Genomic DNA, 10,619 nt, shown 5'->3' on the forward strand with positions numbered 1-10,619 from the left:
ATTTAAATGTAAACAAAACTAGACAAACTATGGATAATTAAAAAAATAATCTTAGCACAGGAAAGGCCTTTCTAAATATGACATAAACCGCAGATACCCCCAAAGACTAATACATTCAGCCACCACAGAATTTTTTAAAGTTATACATGACAAAGACCTCAATAGGCAAAAGCAAATGATAAACTGGGGGAAAAAATTCGCAACTTATATCACAGACAAAGTGATCATTTCTTTGTATGTGAAGACCTCCTGGACTTCCCTGGTGGTCCAGTGGTTAAGAATACAACTGCCAATGCAGGGGACACGGGTTCTATCCCCGGTCTGGGAAGATCCCACATGCTGCAGGACCATTAAGCCCGTGCACTACAACTACCCTCCCACCCTCTGGGATCTGCCCGTGCACTACAAGTTAAGCCCCTCCCACCCACAGTTAAGCCCGGGCACTAGAAGCCCACCCTCTGGAATCTGCCCGCCACAACCAAGAATAGCCCCTGCTCTCCGCAGTGAAAGCCCATGCACTGCAGTGAAGACCCCGTGCAGTCATAAAAGGCTAACATCACCAGCCATAAGATGATACCACTGTGGTCCCCCTGATATGATGCAATGAGAACACAGGATCTCTCCTGTCTGGATAGTCACAGAAGTCCCCACTTGTCTTTACAGGCCAACTAAGAGGGGGTGTGTGTGTGTGTATGTGTGTGCACGTGTGTGTGTTTGACATAAATTGCAAACCTCCAGTTCACCTCTGGGTCCCCTGGAGTCTAAAGCTCAGAAAGGTCATTGAGCCGCAGAGCCTGGAGCAACAAAACATTTTTTACCAAAAGGAAATGTTATTTTAGCATGAAATCCTAGCCAAGGCTGCTAGGGGCTGTGGAGCGCAAACCTATAAAACCAAGGTCCTTGGAGCACTTAATGAGATTTCCCACCTGATGAGAGGACAGCAATGATCTGAGATTTCCCCAGGAAACTGGTTTCTCCCAATCCTGCTGAAGGGCTGAGCTCATTTTAGTAATAACAGTGAGGATCAGCAGTAGTCAGTCAGCCGTGGTGCATCTCCTGTGCATATTAATTAACTCATCAATTTCCTTCCCAAGGGCAAGAGAAGACAGAGGCCCAGAGGCAAGTCTCCAGAGCTTTCCTGCCTCAGGGATGCCGGGAACTCACTAGTATCCTCTCTGAAACAGTCTGCCTCCTAGACAAACTAACTGATCACTTCTACCTGCTTCTTTCTGTTGCAGCCTCTGGCATTTTCCACTAAAAGGCTCCCCTGATGGATAACACAGAAGACTGCCAAAGTTGTGATTTATGCCCACCGTTAAACCCAGGACCTTCTCACCCACCTCCTTAGGCAAAACGCCTTTATCTGCACTGCTTAGAACACCCTGGGGACACATGAAGGGGGAAATTGAGTGCTGTCTCTTTGTCTATAACCTAATTTAAAATTAGTGTGTGCTCTAGTTGTAAATCTTAGATTAAGCTGTTCTTAGCTCATTATATTTTTGCCATTTCATTTTATGTGATAACAATAGTATCAGCATTAAGCAGAATTTATAGTTTTCAAAGTGCTCTCTTGTGTGTAAGTGTATTTGATGCTCAGTAAAATGCTATTAGAGAGAAAAGGAAGGGTCGCCAGTCCTATTTGAGTAAAGAGAAGCTGTAACACAGAGGTTAAAGGGCTCTCCAAGGTCAAATATCAATTTCTACCATGAAGCAACCTTGTGCAAGGATTGTGTCTACTTGTAAAAATAAATTATTAAGTATTTCAAAGGAATGTAAAATATAGAAAATGTAAAAGGCACATTGTCTATCTCCCAACTGTTAACATATTTCCTTCAGATTCCTTTAAAAAAGTAGATAAAAGGATACAGATAACAGTTTATAACCACCCCATTTTCTCTCTTCCTTGCTAGAGGTGATTGCTATCTTAAGGTTGCTATCTATCTGTCCATCCTTCTGTCCTTGTTATTAAGCATTTACTACTCTGTAAACTCATAAAACATATATTAAGATTATGTGTACAGTCTTTTTATTATTCATGTTATAGTTTTTTAATCTTTTTGTAACTTGATTTTCTCACTGAACAGGTTTTCTAGATGCCCAAGTTAATTAATGCAGAGCTGCAAGTTAATTGATCTATGTATTCTCCCCCTGAACTATAGTATTTAATTGCATTAATAGACTACAGTTTATTTATCCATTCTCCTGTGCTGTGCTGTGCTTAGTCACTCAGTCATGTCTGACTCTTTGCAACTCCATGGACTGTAGCCCGCCAGGCTCCTCTGTCCATGGGATTCTCCAGGGAAAGAATACTGTCATAATCCACAAATATGCTATGTCTCTCCATTTATAAGGTCTTCTTTTAAGACTTTCAATAACATTTTAGAATATCCTCAATGAGTAACACATCATGATTAGATTTATCCCTAGGTATCTAAGAATTTTTCTTGTTATTCTGAATAAGTTCATTTATTAAATTATCTTTTAAAATAAGGTGTTATGCAAGAATGCTATTGATTTTTTAAAATTGAGAAATAGGATCTTCCGTGGTGGTGCTGTGGATAGGAATCTGCCTGCCAACGGAGGAGACAGGGGTTTGATCCCTGATCTGGGAAGGTCTCACAGACTACAGCGCAACTAAGCCTGTGCACCACAACTACGCAGCCTGTGCTGTAGAGCTGGGGAGCCGCAACCACTGAGGCCACGGGCTACAACTACTGAAGCTGTGTGCCTAGAGCCGGTGCTCCACAGCAAGAGAAACCACTGCAGTGAGAAGCCCAAGCACTGCAAAAAGAGTAGACCCAGCTCACCGCATCTAGAGAAAGCCCACACAAAGCAATGAAGACCCAGCGTAGCCAAAAATAAATAAATAAATACGTATTTTTTAAAATTGAGAAATATTTCACATGATGTAAAATTCACCCTTCTAGGGTATACAATTCAGTGGTTTTTAGAATATTCACAAGATTAGTAATTCTGGAATATTTTCATCACAACAAAAAGAAATACTGTACCCAATGTGATGGGTGATAGTTACATTGACTGATTTCTAGATTTTAAATCAATCTTGCATTTCTGGAATCAATCCCTCTTGATCATGGTGTATAATTCTTTTAAAATGCTTCTGATTTTGATTTTCCAATATTTTGTTGAGGCTTTTTGCATCTATACTCACAAGGACTGTTAATATGTAGTTTTCTTTTTCTTACAATGTCTGTGTCTGTTTTGATAGGAGGGTAATATTTGCTTCAGAGAATGACTTTGAAAGTGTTCCCTCTTCTATTTTTTGGAAGAATTTGCAAAGGATTGGTGCTAATTCTTCTTGAAACAGCAGAACTCAACAATGAAGCTACCTGGTTCTGGGCTTATCTTTGTGAGAAGTTTTTTGATTACTGATTTGATCTCTTCACTTGTTGGGGTCTATTCAGATTTTCTATTTCTTCTTGAGTCAATTTTAAACATTTGTGTATTGTTAGGAATTTTCCATTTCATTTGTTATCTAATTTTTTGGCATGCAATTGTTCATAGAATTCTCTTATAATGTTTTCTATTTCTGTAAGATTAGTACTAATGTTTCCTCTTTCACTCCTGATTTTAGTCATTTGAGTCTTCTCTTTTTCTTTGTAACCTACTGAGAGAATTGTTAATTTCTATGATCTTTTAACAGAGAAGGCAATGGCACCCCACTCTAGTACTCTTGCCTGGAAAATCCCAAGGACGGAGGAGCCGGGTAGGCTGCAGTCCATGGGGTCGCTCAGAGTCGGACACGACTGAACGACTTCACTTTCACTTTTCACCTTCATGAATTGGAGAATGAAATGGCAACCCACTCCAGTGTTCTTGCCTGGAGAATCCCAGGGACAGGCGAGCCTGGTGGGCTGCCGTCTATGGGGTCACACAGAGTCGGACACGACTGAAGCGACTTAGCAGCAGCACCAGCGTGATCTTTTAAAATAACCACTTTCAGTTTCATTGATTTTTCTCAATTATGCTATTGATTTTTGATATTGATATTTTATCAAATAGTCTTATTAGTTCATAGCATTTGTCTGAAGACTCTCTTACATTTACTACAAAGATGATCCTGTATTCTGAAATGAGGATAATTTGGCATCTTCATGGTTCAGTCTAGTACCATATTGATTACAAGTAGTCACATTCCTGACTTCAAAGAGAATGCATCTTTAATTTCAATATTAAATGTGATGTTAGTTATGACTGCTGCTGCTGCTAAGTCACTTCAGTCGTGTCCGACTCTGTGCAACCCTATAGACGGCAGCCCACCAGGCTCCCCGTCCCTGGGATTCTCAAGGCAAGAACACTGGAGTGGGTTGCCATTTCCTTCTCCAATGTGTGAAAGTGAAAAGTGAAAAGTGAAAGTGAAGTCGCACAGTCCCGTCCGACTCTCAGCGACCTGATGGACTACAGCCCACCAGGCTTCTCCATCCATGGGATTTTCTAGGCAAGAGTACTGGAGTGGGGTGATACCCTTTATTAAGGAGTAGCAATTTCCTTTCATTCCAGATTGGCTAAAATGCTTTATCTTAAATCAATATTTAATTTTATCAGATGTTTCTAGATACATTCAGTTGCTCATAAGAGTTTTTCCTTTACTCTATTAAAAATGAATTAATAAAAATTATTACTCTCCTTGAATAAGAGTTATTACATGAATTTGGCTTACTAAAAATTTATTTAGGATCCTCTGCACTTATGTTTATAGATTAGAAGGGGCTCTACCTTTATTCCCCATATATCCTGTGGTTTGTTGTTGTTGTTTCTTTCTGTCTTTCCTTCCTTCCTTTGGTTCTCTTTCTTCCTTTTTTTCTTTCTCCTTCTTTGTTTCCTTCCTTACTTCCTATTTCCTTTCCTTCCTTCCTTTTCTGGTAAGAGTGGTTCTGTAATACAGAGATATCCTGTTCCTCCAAGTTATGATAGAATTTGGTATAAAACCATCTGAAGCTGATGGTTTATGTGTTTTAGGACAGAGCATGCTGGATTTTTGTTAAAGATTCACCAATTCAGTTATATCTTCCTGGCCAATTAATAATCATTAAAATCATTGTCATGCCTCATTTAATGCTTTTTGCTTTAAATTCTGTGCTAGTCATTACACCAAGCTTGTTTTGGTTAGTATTGTCCAAATATACTTTTTCTTAACTCTTGATGTTCAAAGTTTCTATATCCATGTGATTATGAATGTCTCATAATTTGATTATAGGTGGAATTTTTAGAAGCTGTCTGAAAGTTTCTTCTCTTAATAGGAAGATATAATACATACATTTATTGAGATTAGAAATATTAAAATTACTTCTACCATCTTATTGTTTTTGATTCATCTTGTATTTTTTCTTCTTCTTTTCTTTTTCTTTCTAACTTTCCACTGATCAATCTAATTTTCTTCATTCTTTCTTTTCCCTCTACTAGTTTGGAAGTTAAACTTATCATTTCTGTAATTTAAGGTGTTTTCTTAACATACCTGATTTAGCACAATAGAAAGTTAATAAATAAGATATACTGAAATAAAACAAGAAATTTGAGCTCTTAAACTCTATAACCACCCTCCTGTTTTTCATGTAGTCTGTATGAATCTCATTTTTCATAATTTCTTGAGTTATTCTCATATTTTGGTCCCACCCATTTGAAATTAGAAATTATTATTTTTATATTTTATATGTTATGTTGGATTTATGAACACATTTTCTAATTTCTTTTTCTTTTTGGCTGCCATGAGGCATGTAGGATCTTAGTTTCCTGAGCAGGGATCAAACCTGTACACCATGAAATGGAAGCTCAGAGTCTTAACCAATGGAAGTCTTAACCAGGGAGGTCCTCATACTTTCTAATTTCTATTGTCCTTATTACAACTTTCATCTCATTCCTTCTTTTGACCCTCAGTATTTTCATTATCAAAGCCCATCCTTCGACTTCCCTGGTGGTTCAGTGGTAGAGAATGCTTCTGCCAATGCAGGGGACACAGGTTCGATCCATGGTCTGAGAAGACACCACATGCCTCAGGGCAACTGAACCCAGGCCCCATAGCTACCGAGCCAGTGTTCTATAGCCCACGGACCATAGCGAGAAAAGCCACTGCAATGAGAAGTCCATGCACCCCAGCTAGAGAGTAGCCCCTGCTTGCTGCAACTAGAAAAAGCCCACACACAGAAACAAGGACCTAGCACAGCCAAAAGTTAAACAACAAAAGAGCCCATCCTTTTGTGGCTCTTGTAATGAAGAAAGGCTGTTAAGCTCTATAGTTTCAGGTTCTTTAAAATATTCTTTATCTCAAATTTACTCTTGAATAATTGTTTAGTTGCGTATTGAATTCTAGATGACATTTCTTTTCCTCCAGCACTTTGAAAATGTCATTTTGACCTTAATGATAAGAGCTAGTTAAAAATACTAACAATGCACACATTGTTGTTTATTATTAATGTGTCTTTCATCTTCAATTACCCTTATGATTTTCTTTTTGTGTTTGATGTTCTGTAGGCTCACAATTAAGTGTCTGGGTGTGAATTTATTTTTTATTTATTATTCTCAAGACTTGTGGATTCTTTAACTTGAAGAGTCATGTTTTTTTTTTGTTGTTGTTTTTTAAATAAATTTTGGAGAAGTCTTAGCTATTGTCCCTTCTAATATTGATTCTCTTTCTCTATTTTCTTCTCCTGGAATAGCTAATAGAAATATTTTAGGCTTTCTCATTTATTCATTCTTACCCCTTAATATTTCTTTCTTATTTTGTATCAATTTATTTCTCAGCTAAATTAAAAATAATTTCTTTCACTATCATTCAGCTCACTAGTTCTCTCTCTCCAGTACAAACTAATCTGCTGCTTAACCTATCCATTAAAGAAGTTTCATTTATTCAAATTCGGTTTCTCTTTAATATATTTCTTCATTTCGAAAATGATTGCCCACTCTTTCAGCATGGTTTCTATTCCTTCTTTTTAAGACCTTAAAAACTAGGTATATTTTTACACCTAATTTTATACTTTAATTTTTTAAAGCTTACCGATTGTCCTACTATCTTTGAATGTGATGACTGGCTTATTACACTTGGCATAATGTCCTCAAGGTTTATCCATGTTACAGCGTGTGTCAGAATTGTCTTCATTTAAGGCTGACTAATATTCCATTGATGTATATGCTACATTTTTTATTCATTCACGTATTGAAGGATACTTAGGTTGCTCCCCTGGTAGCTCAGATGGTAAAGAATCTACCTGCAATATGGGAGACCTGTGTTCGACCCCTGGGTCAGGAAGATTCCCCTGTAGGAGGGAATGGCTACCCACTCCAGTATTCTTGCCTGGAGAATCCCATGGGCAGAGGCTATAGTCCATGGGGTCTCAAAGAGTTGGACATGACTGAGCAGCTAATACTTTGGGTTGCTTCTGCCTCTTGGCTTTTATGAGTAATGCTGCCATAAACATGGGCATTTAAGTATATAATCACCTCCTTTTCAAAAAAAAAAATCTCCTGGTCTTGCACAGTTTCCCACACTTGGGGAAAATGATTAATTTTCCATTCTTTACAGTGTATCTGTGGTACTTTTAGAATTGCCCAGATTAGCTGAACCATCAAATTATAACATATATTTATTTATATATTTATAATTCTCCATTATTAGATTTGAATGTCCCACAGGTAAGTATAGTCTACATTTTAGAACTGCCTTTCAAAGGACCAGTGTTCATTGCCAATGTTATATTTATTTTCTCTTTATAGAATAATAGTCTCTCATCTTTAGATATGATGCCATCCCACTAAGTGTTGGGTTAATCCTTGAAAGTAAATTTTCACTCTTTTGGGATCTGGGAAGGGTTGAGAAATACTTGCTACTCATTTGGGATGAACACTGAGAGAGCCTTAGTTCACTGTGACGCCCACCGTGTGTGTACAGGTGAGATAACTGTGTTCGCTGCACTTGTTCTCTGATTCCACATTTGAGATGTGTGGTTGCTGTCATGGGACAGGGGCCTTCTTAGTTACCAACAGCAGGTGAGCCTCTCAGATGCTGTAATCTAATTTCATTAGCTTACAGGATAGAAAAGCTTCATTCTGAAATGTTAACCCACCTAGAAACTCAGTAACACCTTCAGAATGCCTGACCTTTTCATAATCTCTTTCTTTTTTTCCACCACGGCATGTGGCACTTCTGGACCAGGGATTGAACCTGCCCCCCACCCCCCGCCCCACCCCACCTAGCAGAGGAAGTGCTGAGTCTTAACACTTGGGCCACCAGGGAAGTCCTCCCATAATATTTTGACTTTTGGGCTAAGGCTTGCATGGTGGCTCAGATGGTAAAGAATCTGCCTGCAGGCAGGAGACCTGGGTTTGATCCCTGGGTCAAGAAGATCCCCTGGAGTAGGGAATGGCTACCCACTCCAGTATTCTTGCCTGGAGAATTCTACGAACAGAGAAGACTGGCAGGTTACAATCCATGGAGTTGAAAAGAGTTGGACACGACTGAGCGACCAACACAGACACAGATAAACACACACACACACACACACACACACATACACACTAAGGTTTGCAAATTCCAAGGAATAAACGGATAAGGACATTGAGGAAACTATCAGTACCCAAGGTTATCTTTATTTGGCTAGAAATGATGGAACTCAAGTCAGTTAAGCTTCCAATCTGTCCTCCAGTTAAAATGTCCTCTAAAGAAGAATTTTTATCCATCACGAAGATGTTTATTTCCTATGAAGAGGGAATGTCTAAAAGTCAAATTGTGGATGGAGCCATCACTAATCAGCTGTGTGGTTCCTGGCAAGTTTCTTAAACACAGGTTCAACAAAACTAGAGAACAGAATAACTAATCTAAGAGGGTTATTGTGATAATTAAATATTGCAATATTTAAGTTTGTTTTTTATTAATAGCTGTTACAAATTTATGTAAAGTATATTTTACATAATGTGAGAGCACTAAAAAATGTGAAGTACTATTAAAAATGTAAGGAAAATGTAATTATCATCATCATTATTACTTCCGGTTCAGAAGAATGCATAGTCAAGAAGTAGACACTAGGAGCAGAACCAAGCTTACTGGGAAGGAGGATGAGGCCAATCAGCTGGGCTGATGACGCATCTGAGTCTACTAACAACCAAATGTCCAGTATCAGCACTTGAATGATAAGGTCAAACCCTCCTGTGGTCACTGAATACCCTGGGCAAACTCTGAAGTAACCTACAGAGTCTGAGACCCAGTCTCCACACTTGTCCCAACTAGGCCCACCTGGAACAGTGCTAGACAAGTAATAGATCCCAAAGAAATGTCATCTATTCCTATATTTGTATCATATTACATTCTAATTATACAAATGACATAGTCACACTTCAGGTAATTTGGAAAAAGTGATAAAAGAAAACAAATTTTAAAGCCACCTACAATCTCTTCACTTTAGCAGAAATTTTACCACACTTTGATGTACTCTGTCTTATATTTTCTGAATTCAGGAAGCCATGAGTTTAATCACAACTGTAAAGGCAATTTACATTCTACTTACTTCCCTCCTTAAAATTATATCATGAGCGTTTTCTTTGCTTATGTTTCAACATTAGCATAGGTTTTTAGAATTGGTAAAACATTCTATCCATTCAGTAGACAATTGCCAGTCTCCCATTGTTGGATATCTATGTTCCTTCCATTTAAAAAAAATTACATAATGCTATAATGGACAATTTTATGCATTTAGATTTTCTTGTAGTTAAGATTATTTTATTAGAATAGATTCACAGAAAAATTCCTGACCCAAAGGGAGTCAATATGTTTATGGATCTTGATACAACTTGCTAGATTACCTTCCCATGAATTCAACCGACTTAAAATCTCCAAAAGTTATTAGTGCTCATTTTACCATACTGTCTCCAGCATTGGGAAGTAGACATCTTTATTTTTTGTTAACATCATATGTGAAAAATGGTATCCTATAGTTATAATTCACATTTCTACTTTAGATAAAGCAGGAAAAAAATTCCCAACTGTTGGTATATTCATTGTTTTTCCACTTTTGTACATTGTCTGTTTAATCCTCTCAGCTGCTGAATAAATAATTTTGATGATTCATATAAGGGAGACAATTAGGTCTGTCCAGCAAAAAGAGTACTGATAACTCAGGGTGAATTAAGTGGTTTGACCTCTGTTTCTTCATCCATAAAACAAGTGGTTTCTACATCTACACTACCATATGTAAAATAGATAGCCAACAGGCATTTACTGTATGACTCAGGAACTCAAACCAGGTGTCTGTAACCACGCAGAGGGATAGGAAGGGGTCGGAGGTGGGAAGAGGGTTCAAGAGGGAGAGGACATATGTATACCTATGACTGATTTGTGTTGATGTATGGCAGAGACCAACATGATATTGTAAAGCAATTATCCTTCAATTAAAAATTAATAAATTTAATTAAAAAAACAAGAAGTTTCTAGAATCAGCAGAGATACACCATATGAAATGGTTGGTGAACTCTCAAGTGGTTTAGAAAGACAATGGAACATTAATATTGTTACTCTCAATACTTCGACAGCCTAGAGTTCTAAAATTCACAAAGAGAATGGCTCTAAGAAAAATATGCTGGGTGAAGGAACAAAATCAGGCCAAATGATGAGA

The sequence above is a fragment of the Bos javanicus genome, chromosome 21 (genome assembly GCF_032452875.1).
Source record: "Bos javanicus breed banteng chromosome 21, ARS-OSU_banteng_1.0, whole genome shotgun sequence".
NCBI lineage: Eukaryota > Metazoa > Chordata > Mammalia > Artiodactyla > Bovidae > Bos > Bos javanicus.